Source organism: Oncorhynchus gorbuscha, linkage group LG08 (genome assembly GCF_021184085.1).
Source record: "Oncorhynchus gorbuscha isolate QuinsamMale2020 ecotype Even-year linkage group LG08, OgorEven_v1.0, whole genome shotgun sequence".
Lineage (NCBI taxonomy): Eukaryota > Metazoa > Chordata > Actinopteri > Salmoniformes > Salmonidae > Oncorhynchus > Oncorhynchus gorbuscha.
Genome location: NC_060180.1, coordinates 4873777 through 4883868, shown reverse-complemented (window position 1 = coordinate 4883868; position 10092 = coordinate 4873777).

Sequence of the window (10092 nt, the reverse complement as noted above, 5' to 3'; positions counted from 1 at the left end):
AAGACCATGTTCTTCAATAGGCCTACGACCACATGGGACAGAATTTGCTGTGCCTTCTAGCCACAGAAATATTTGACAGTAACGAATATTCTATATTTTATTTAGCCTATCTATTATTGGAAGCTTGTGACAAGTTTTATTGGAAGGTGTGACAAGTTTGGGTTCTTTCACAAAACAGTACAATTGGATAGGCAGAGTTACATCATTATGTGCTTTAGCCAATTACCACACTAGCCTATAATTGTCATGTTTTGTCATATATTGTCTTGTCCTTGTGCTTTCCCTTCTGTTCGTTTCCCCCTGCTGGTCTTATTAGGTTCGTTCCCTCTTTCTATCCCTCTCTCTCCCCCTCCCTCTCTCTCTTCTCTCTATCGTTCCGTTCATGCTCCCAGCTGTTCCTCATTCTCCTAACTCACTCATTTACTCTTTTCACACCTGTCCCCTATTTTGCCCTCTGATTAGAGCCCCTATTTCTCCCCTTGTTTTCCGCTTCTGTCCTTGTCGGATCCTTGTATGATGTTCGCTGTTCTGTGTCCTGGTCTCGCCCTGTCGTGTTTTGTCTTCTTCAGATGCTGCGTGTGAGCAGGTGTCTTAGTCTGCTACGGTCGGTGCCTTCCCTAAGCAACCTGCAGTCTATGGTCGAGTCTCCAGTCAGTCCTCGCTACTACGAGTGGATTTAAGTTTTTCCTGTTTTGTTTTCTCCTTGTTATATCCAGGATTATTACTTTTGTCTTATACTGGAATAAAGACTCTGTTTTCGTTAAGTCGCTTTTGGGTCCTCATTCACCAGCATAACAGAAGGATCCGACCAAGAATGGACCCAGCGACTACGGATTCTTGTAACACTGCCGTCGAGATCCAGGGAGCAATGCTCGGCAGACACGAGCAGGAATTGTCTGCTGCTCGTCATGCCGTTGAGACCCTGCCGCTCAGGTTTCCGACCTCTCAGGACAGTTTCAGAGTCTTCGTCTCGTGCCACCAGCTACTTCCTGGTCTTCCGAGTCTCCGGAACCTAGGGTTAATAACCCACCATGTTACTCTGGGCAGCCCACTGAGTGCCGCTCCTTTCTCACCCAGTGTGATATTGTGTTCTCTCTCCAACCCAACACATACTCAAGAGAGAGAGCTCGGATTGCTTACGTCATTTCACTCCTTACTGGTCGGGCTCGAGAGTGGGGCACAGCTATCTGGGAGGCAAGGGCTGAGTGTTCTAACAATTACCTGAACTTTAAAGAGGAGATGATACAGGTTTTTGATCGTTCAGTTTTTGGTAGGGAGGCTTCTAGGGCCCTGGCTTCCTTATGTCAAGGTGATCGATCCATAACGGATTACTCCATAGAGTTTTGCACTCTTGCTGCCTCTAGTGACTGGAACGAGCCGGCGCTGCTCGCTCGTTTTCTGGAGGGACTCCACGCTGAGGTTAAGGATGAGATTCTCTCCCGGGAGGTTCCTTCCAGTGTGGACTCTTTGATTGCACTCGCCATCCGCATAGAACGACGGGTAGATCTTCGTCACCGAGCTCGTGGAAGAGAGCTCGCGTTAACGGTGTTCCCCCTCTCCGCATCGCAACCATCTCCTCCCTCCGGCTCAGAGACTGAGCCCATGCAGCTGGGAGGTATTCGCATCTCGACTAAGGAGAGGGAACGGAGGATCACCAACCGCCTTTGCCTCTATTGCGGTTCTGCTGGACATTTTGTCAATTCATGTCCAGTAAAAGCCAGAGCTCATCAGTAAGCGGAGGGCTACTGGTGAGCGCTACTACTCAGGTCTCTCCATCAAGATCCTGTACTACCATGTCGGTCCATCTACGCTGGACCGGTTTGGCTGCTTCATGCAGTGCCTTGATAGACTCTGGGGCTGAGGGTTGTTTTATGGACGAAGCATGGGCTCGGAAACATGACATTCCTCTCAGACAGTTAGGGAAGCCCACGCCCATGTTCGCCTTAGATGGTAGTCTTCTCCCCAGTATCAGATATGAGACACTACCTTTAACCCTCACAGTATCTGGTAACCACAGTGAGACCATTTCCTTTTTGATTTTTCGTTCACCTTTTACACCTGTTGTTTTGGGTCACCCTTGGCTAGTATGTCATAATCCTTCTATTAATTGGTCTAGTAATTCTATCCTATCCTGGAACGTTTCTTGTCATGTGAAGTGTTTAATGTCTGCTATCCCTCCTGTTTCTTCTGTCCCCTCTTCTCAGGAGGAACCTGGTGATTTGACAGGAGTGCCGGAGGAATATCATGATCTGCGCACGGTCTTCAGTCGGTCCAGAGCCAACTCCCTTCCTCCTCACCGGTCGTATGATTGTAGTATTGATCTCCTTCCGGGGACCACTCCCCCTCGGGGTAGACTATACTCTCTGTCGGCTCCCGAACGTAAGGCTCTCGAGGATTATTTGTCTGTTTCTCTCGACGCCGGCACCGTAGTGCCTTCTTCCTCTCCCGCCGGAGCGGGGTTTTTTTTTTGTTAAGAAGAAGGACGGTACTCTGCGCCCCTGCGTGGATTATCGAGGGCTGAATGACATAACGGTTAAGAATCGTTATCCGCTTCCCCTTATGTCGTCAGCCTTCGAGATTCTGCAGGGAGCCAGGTTCTTTACTAAGTTGGACCTTCGTAACGCTTACCATCTCGTGCGCATCAGAGAGGGGGACGAGTGGAAAACGGCGTTTAACACTCCGTTAGGGCATTTTGAGTACCGGGTTCTGCCGTTCGGTCTCGCTAATGCTCCAGCTGTTTTTCAGGCATTAGTTAATGATGTACTGAGAGACATGCTGAGCATCTTTGTTTTTGTCTACCTTGACGATATCCTGATTTTTTCACCGTCACTCGAGATTCATGTTCAGCACGTTCGACGTGTACTCCAACGCCTTTTAGAGAATTGTCTCTACGTGAAGGCTGAGAAGTGCGCCTTTCATGTCTCCTCTGTCACATTTCTCGGTTCTGTTATTTCCGCTGAAGGCATTCAGATGGATCCCGCTAAAGTCCAGGCTGTCAGTGATTGGCCCGTTCCAAGGTCACGTGTCGAGTTGCAGCGCATTCTAGGTTTCGCTCATTTCTATCGGCGTTTCATTCGTAATTTCGGTCAGGTTGCTGCCCCTCTCACAGCTCTTACTTCTGTCAAGACGTGCTTTAAGTGGTCCGGTTCCGCCCAGGGAGCATTTGATCTCCTCAAAAAGCGTTTTACGTCCGCTCCTATCCTTGTTACTCCTGACGTCACTAAACAATTCATTGTCGAGGTTGACGCTTCAGAGGTGGGCGTGGGAGCCATTCTATCCCAGCGCTTCCAGTCTGACGATAAGGTCCATCCTTGCGCTTATTTTTCTCATCGCCTGTCGCCATCGGAACGCAACTATGATGTGGGTAACCGCGAACTGCTCGCCATCCGCTTAGCCCTAGGCGAATGGCGACAGTGGTTGGAGGGGGCGACCGTTCCTTTTGTCGTTTGGACTGACCATAAGAACCTTGAGTACATCCGTTCTGCCAAACGACTTAATGCACGTCAAGCTCGTTGGGCGTTGTTTTTCGCTCGTTTCGAGTTCGTGATTTCTTATCGCCCGGGTAATAAGAACACCAAGCCTGATGCCTTATCTCGTCTCTTTAGTTCTTCTGTGGCTTCTACCGATCCCGAGGGGATACTTCCTGATGGGCGTGTTGTCGGGTTGACTGTCTGGGGAATTGAGAGACAGGTTAAGCAAGCACTCACTCACACTGCGTCGCCGCGCGCTTGTCCTAGTAACCTTCTTTTCGTTCCTGTTTCTACTCGTCTGGCTGTTCTTCAGTGGGCTCACTCTGCCAAGTTAGCTGGTCACCCCGGCCTTCGGGGTACACTTGCATCTATTCGCCAGCGGTTTTGGTGGCCTACTCAGGAGCGTGACACGCGCCGTTTCGTGGCTGCTTGTTCGGACTGCGCGCAGACTAAGTCAGGTAACTCTCCTCCTGCCGGTCGTCTCAGACCGGTTCCCATTCCTTCTCGACCATGGTTTCACATCGCCTTAGACTTCATTACCGGTCTGCCTTCGTCTGCGGGGAAGACTGTGATTCTTACGGTTGTCGATAGGTTCTCTAAGGCGGCACATTTCATTCTCCTCGCTAAGCTTCCTTCCGCTAAGGAGACGGCACAAATCATCATTGAGAATGTGTTCAGAATTCATGGCCTCCCGTTAGACGCCGTTTCAGACAGAGGTCCGCAATTCACGTCACAGTTTTGGAGGGAATTCTGTCGTTTGATTGGTGCTTCCGTCTGTCTCTCTTCCGGTTTTCATCCCCAGTCTAACGGTCAAGCAGAAAGGGCCAATCAGACGATTGGTCGCATATTATGCAGCCTTTCTTTTAGAAACTCTGCGTCTTGGGCAGAACAGCTCCCCTGGGCAGAATACGCTCACAACTCGCTTCCTTCGTCTGCTACCGGGCTATCTCCGTTTCAGAGTAGTCTGGGGTACCAGCCTCCTCTGTTCTCGTCCCAGCTCGCCGAGTCCAGCGTTCCCTCCGCTCAGGCGTTTGTCCAACGTTGTGAGCGCACTTGGAGGAGGGTGAGGTCTGCACTTTGCCGTTACAGGGCGCAGACTGTGAGAGCCGCCAATAAACGTAGGATTAAGAGTCCTAGGTATTGTCGCGGCCAGAGAGTGTGGCTTTCCACTCGTAACCTTCCCCTTAAGGCAGCTTCTCGCAAGTTGACTCCGCGGTTCATTGGTCCGTTCCGTGTCTCCCAGGTCGTCAATCCTGTCGCTGTGCGACTGCTTCTTCCACGACATCTTCGTCGCGTCCACCCTGTCTTTCATGTCTCCTGTGTCAAGCCCTTTCTTCGCGCCCCCGTTCGTCTTCCCTCCCCCCCCCGTCCTTGTCGAGGGCGCACCTATTTACAAAGTACGAAAGATCATGGACATGCGTTCTCGGGGACGTGGTCACCAGTACTTAGTGGATTGGGAGGGTTACGGTCCTGAGGAGAGGAGTTGGGTTCCATCTCGGGACGTGCTGGACCGTTCGCTGATTGATGATTTCCTCCGTTGCCGCCAGGGTTCCTCCTCGAGTGCGCCAGGAGGCGCTCGGTGAGTGGGGGGGTACTGTCATGTTTTGTCATATATTGTCTTGTCCTTGTGCTCTCCCTTCTGTTCGTTTCCCCCTGCTGGTCTTATTAGGTTCGTTCCCTCTTTCTATCCCTCTCTCTCCCCCTCCCTCTCTCTCTTCTCTCTATCGTTCCGTTCCTGCTCCCAGCTGTTCCTCATTCTCCTAACTCACTCATTTACTCTTTTCACACCTGTCCCCTATTTTGCCCTCTGATTAGAGCCCCTATTTCTCCCCTTGTTTTCCGCTTCTGTCCTTGTCGGATCCTTGTATGATGTTCGCTGTTCTGTGTCCTGGTCTCGCCCTGTCGTGTTTTTTCTTCTTCAGATGCTGCGTGTGAGCAGGTGTCTTAGTCTGCTACGGTCGGTGCCTTCCCTAAGCAACCTGCAGTCTATGGTCGAGTCTCCAGTCAGTCCTCGCTACTACGAGTGGATTTAAGTTTTTCTGTTTTGTTTTCTCCTTGTTATATCCAGGATTATTACTTTTGTCTTATACTGGAATAAAGACTCTGTTTTCGTTAAGCCGCTTTTGGGTCCTCATTCACCAGCATAACAATAATGACCTGCCTAAATTTCATCACAGCATTCACAGCATTGTGAACTATTTTATTTACTCTGGAATAGTCATATCTCATTTACAGTGGATCAGTTGAAGTCAATGAACTAAGCAGACCAGACTCAGACATTGATGTCTAAGGGAGAGCCACCTCGTTAAGCAGAAAGGAAATTACATTTTTCCTCCAGTGGTAAAAGGCCTGAGTGAACTATCTTGATTTATCCACCATCTTTTGTGATGTCTTATAACTATTACCTTATTCCCCTGTGATGTCACAAGAGGGAGTGTGAATATGTGCTGCTGTTTGTTAGGAGGTCAAGGTTAGTCTCTGTAGACTAGCTCAGAGTTAATCTCTGTAGACTAGATCAGGGTTAGTCTCTGTAGACTAGGTCAGGGTTAATGTCTTTAGACTAGGTCAGGGTTAGAAGGGTTCGTCTGTAGACTAGGTCAGGGGTAGTCTATAGACTTTGGCAGGGTTAGTCTGTAGACTAGGTCAGGGGTAGTCTCTATAGACTTGGTCAGGGTTAGTCTGTAGACTAGGTCAGGGGTAGTCTCTATAGACTAGGTCAGGGGTAGTCTCTATCGACTTGGTCAGGGTTAGTCTGTGGACTAGGTCAGGGTTAGTCTGTAGACTAGGTAAGAGGGAGTCTCTATAGGCTAGGACAAGGGTAGTCTCTATCGACTCTGTCAGGGGTAGTCTCTATAGACTACGTCAGGGGTAGTCTCTCTCGCTGGATGAACATCGTGCTCATTATCTGCTTTCTTTCCAATCAAATCTAAATAAGACTGTCTTTAACTGACTTCCTACAGCTGTTTATGTAAACATGCCTCTGTGGCAGACAGTGACTAACAAATTATGGACTAGTTTAACCAAAGACTGCTGAACTGCCTCCCTCTGCTGGAACATAGTACTGATTACACAAACATGGGTGAATGAATGCAGATAATGAACTAAGCAGACTAGACCAAGCTGCATTAGTCCGTCCCCCCCCTCCATGGGACTGTTGAGCTAATGTGCGCTAATGTGATTAGCATGATGTTGTAACTAACAAGAACATTTCCCAGGACATAGACATATCTGATATGGGCAGAAAGCTTAAATTCTTGTTAATCTAACTGCACTGTCCAATTTACAGTAGCTATTACAGTGAAATAATACAATGCTATTGTTTTTGGGGAGCGCGCAGTTATGAACTAGAAAATGTATCAATAAACCAATTAGGCAGTTTGACTTGATACAACATTTTGAACAGAAATGCAATGGTTCATTTATAATAATAATAATAATTTGCCATTTCAGCTTTTATAAAATACAGTTGCATACAAAATCTAATATGGGTGGTCCCGGGATCGAACCCACTACCCTGGAGTAATACAACTGAGCTACACAGGACCATGGCCTTTCTCTTGCATTTCAAAGACGAAATATTCTCCTACATTAATTTAACATTTCCACAAACTTCAAAGTGTTTCCTTTCAAATGGTATCAAGAATATGCATATCCTTGCTTCAGGTCCTGAGCTACAGGCAGTTAGATTTGGGTATGTCATTTTAGGCGGAAATTGAAAAAAAGAGTCCGATCCTTAAGAGGTTTTAAGCAGACTTGAACAGTGAACATTTTTTTCCAATGGTAAAAGGTCTGAACGGTACATCTTTGTTTATCCACCATCTTTGGTCTAGTCTCTACTACAGCGTCTTTGGAACCAAGGAACTTGCATAACAGGATATGTTTTTTGTCTGGAGCTAAACTATGATGACTGTCTTTAACTGACTTCCTACTGCTGTTTTTGTAAGTAGGAAGTATTTAATTTTAAATTGTTCAATAGACAATAAATCTTGCAGAATGTGCGGCTAGTGTTTGGCACTCGCTATAGGCGGTATGCATTTTTTGTGAAGAAATGTCACCACAAAAGATTATTTTCGGCGATGTAAAGGTGTGTCTGTAATATTGGGAACCATCTTTTCCAAATATTCAGATACCTTGTGCTGATCTTCAATGTAAATAAAGACAAAGTTGCCATTGTTATGAAGGTTCAAGGACTGGATATAGTTTGGGGTTTATTTGAATTGTTCTGAAAGCCATTTGCATTTAATTTAGTTGACAATCTCACACACACACACACACACACACACACACACACACACACACACACACACACACACACACACACACACACACACACACACACACACACACACACACACACACACACACACACACACACACACACACACACACACACACACACACACACACACACACACACACACACACACACACACACACAAGCACGCACCCAGGCTAGAGCATATTAAGACTGAACAGTTTTATAGGTTGCCACTGCATACCAAACACAATTTTGTCAAGTGCTATAGAGTGTATATATTTTGGGGGTTAAGACGGAATGATTGATTGACAAATAATGCTCCCACTAGCCAGGCGATGGCTGCATAGTTGGTGAGAAGTCGACTTGAAGGAGACTTGATCACATGGTTTTTCTAAAGTTCATCATGTACAGTTGAAGTCGGAAGTTTACATTCACCTCACACCAAATACATTTAAACTCAGTCTTTCACAATTCTTGATATTTAATCCTAGTACAATTTCCCTGTCGTAGGTCAGTTAGGATCACCACTTTATTTTAAGAATGTGAAATGTCAGAATAATAGTAGAAAGAATGATTTATTTCAGCTTTTATTTCTTTCATCACAGTCCCAGTGGGTCAGAAGTTTACATACACTCAATTAGTATTTGGTAGCATTGCCTTTAAATTGTTTAACTTGGGTCAAATGTTTCGGGTAGTCTTCCACAAGCTTCCCACAATAAGTTGGGTGAATTTTGTTCCATTCCTCCTGACAGAGCTGGTGTAATTGAGTCAGGTTTGTAGGCCTCCTTGTACACACACGCTTTTCAGTTCTGCCCACAAATTTTCTATAGGATTGAGGTCAGGGCTTTGCGATGGCCACTCCAATACCTTGACTTTGTTGTCCTTAAGCTATTTTGCCACAACTTTGGAAGTATGCATGGGGTCATTGTCCATTTGGAAGACCCATTTGCGACCAATTAACTTCCTGACTGATGTATTGAGATGTTGCTTCAATATATCCACATAATATTTCCTCATGATGCCATCTATTTTGTGAAGTGCACCAGTCCCTCCTGCAGCAAAGCACCCCCACAACATGATGTTGCCACCCCTGTGTTTCATGGTTGGGATGGTATTCTTCGGCTTGCAAGCCTCTCCCTTTTTCCTCCAAACATAACGGTGGTCATTATGGCCAAACAGTTCTATTTTTGTTTCATTAGACCAGAGGACATTTCTCCAAAAAGTACGATCGTTGTCCCCATGTGCAGTTACAAACCGTAGTCTGGCTTTTTTTTATGTTGATATAGGACTTGTTTTACTGTGGATATAAATACTTTTGTACCTGTTTCCTCCAGCATCTTCACAAGGTCCTTTGCCGTTGTTCTGGGATTGATTTCCACTTTTCGCACCACAGTACGTTCATCTCTAGTAGACAGAACGCGTCTCCTTCCTGAGCGGTATCACGGCTGCGTGGTCCCAGGTGTTTATACTTGTGTACTATTGTTTGTACAGATGAACGTGGTACCTTCATGCGTTTGGAAATTGCTCCCAAGGATGAACCAGAGTTGTGGAGATCTACAAAAAAAAAATTCTGAGGTCTTGGCTGATTACTTTTGATTTTCCCATGATGTCAAGCAAAGAGGCAGTGAGTTTGAAGGTTGGCCTTGAAATACATCCACAGGTACACCTCCAATTGACTCAAATGATGTCAATTAGCGTATCAGAAGTTTCTAAAGCCATGACATAATTTTCTAGAATTTTCCAAGACCAAGATTACAAGTAATTTATTAGATACTTTGTAGTCATGTTGGGCGAGTTGGAACCAGTGTTTTTCTGAATTAAACACACCAAATAAATTTACATTTTGGGGATATAACGACAAAATTAATCTAACAAAAGGACCATTTGTGATGTTTATGGGACATATTGGAGTGCCAACAGAAGAAGATCCTTAAAGGTAAGGCATGAATTATATTGTTATTTCTGAGTTTTGTGTTGCGTCTGGTGGGTTGAAATATGATTGTCATGTGTTTGTTTGATGGGGTGCTGTCCTCAGATAAGGGCATGGTTTGCTTTCGCCGTAAATCCTTATTGAAATCTGACATGGTGGCTGGATTAACAAGAAGTTAAGCTTTATTTTGGTGTATTGCACTTGTGATTGTATGAAAGTTAAATATTTCTCATAATTTAGTTTGAATTTGGCGCTCTGCCATTTCACCGGATGTTGTCAAATTGATCCCGATAATGGGATTTGATCCATAAGAAGCCATGCACAAAGTAGATGTCCTAACTGACTTGGCAAAACTATAGTTTGTTAACAAGACATTTGCGGAGTGGTTGAAAAATGAGTTTTAATGACTCCAACCAAAGTGTATGTAAATTTCC